Source organism: Limulus polyphemus, unplaced genomic scaffold (assembly GCF_000517525.1).
Source record: "Limulus polyphemus unplaced genomic scaffold, Limulus_polyphemus-2.1.2 Scaffold1391, whole genome shotgun sequence".
NCBI lineage: Eukaryota > Metazoa > Arthropoda > Merostomata > Xiphosura > Limulidae > Limulus > Limulus polyphemus.
In genome coordinates, this window is record NW_013667001.1 from 100,654 (window position 1) to 101,778 (window position 1,125).

The 1,125-nt window shown below is 30.2% G+C and overlaps 1 protein-coding gene across 1 annotated transcript in view; it reads left to right on the forward strand.

Annotated features, from left to right (window-relative positions):
- The first annotated feature begins 450 nt into the window (after window positions 1–450).
- Window positions 451–1,125, forward strand: part of LOC106463384 — a 21,032-nt gene continuing 20,357 nt past the window's right edge. The window contains exon 1 of the mRNA XM_022390857.1: window positions 451–553. The gene's annotated coding sequence lies outside the window, so the exon portion shown is untranslated. The remainder of the gene's footprint in view (window positions 554–1,125) is intronic.

Here is a 1,125-nt window from a genome sequence, read left to right on the forward strand (position 1 = left end):
GACGAAATAGTTTTTTTGACACTTTCAAGTCTGTTTTTATGTTAAGATGCTTAACTTGTTTTAACTATTATAAAGTAAAAGTCATAACTAAGACTTCTCTTGTAAAAAAAGTCATCTTCCGAGATATTTTCTTCTGGTGTAATTTTAAACTCCCTAAACTCCAAAGTTCACGTTTTACTTTCTTTTAAAAATCATGTGATCATTGTTCTTGTAGCTTTGTGTTTCTACTGTTTGGATAAAGTATTTACAAGTTTCTCCATCACATGTCACTAACTGACATCACAGTGACATCAAATCAGAGATAACCAATCAACTACTTACCAACAATAGTTACGTATTGTTAGGGTCGGAGTAGTGTGCATCGTGCAGAACGTCATGATGATTCTCTATAAGCCTTTCAGAAAAAGCTAATTTCGACATTTATAGAGAGGAAACAAATTACGTTCTTTCCTCGTGCAGTGTGCCTTCAAAACAAGCTACTTCTAAATCCGATAGCTTTACAAAACACGGGGAAGAGCTGTATATTAGAGAGAAGAAGGAAAAGATTTCCAAGGTTTGATCTATTATATTTGTTTTAAGTTGTCTATTTTATTTTGTATAAGTATAAATAAACTATTCTCCGTATTTATTTCTTACCATAACAGTATGAAAAAGTAGATAACCTATTACTGCCAATTTATTTCATTTTAGGGTTTAGTATTTTAGTAAACGTATGTCAAAAATAATTGTTTTTAAATGGAATACTAAATATTATTTCAAAATCATAATAATGTGTCCTAGGTCTATCAAGAGACTTTTGTTTCATGTTTAATGCAGTACTAATAATCATATCCGTGAAAAACTGGGCATCAAAAAAAATCTGAGAATATTCTGGAAATCATAAGAAGCTAACACAAACACGATGTTTACATGGAACAATATTTGGAGTAACTAGATTTAAAGAAAACATGCATATCTCAAAAGTTAATATTTGAAAATATTATACAGTTAAAGTACCAGCAGGGTGAAATTCTGAGTACCGGAACTTATTTTTTAAGGCGGTACTAGTACCAGGACTTATTTGAGCTATTTTGTAGTTTTTTTTATGTTTACACGTAGATTATTTTCTTTTTTCAAAAACAGGTG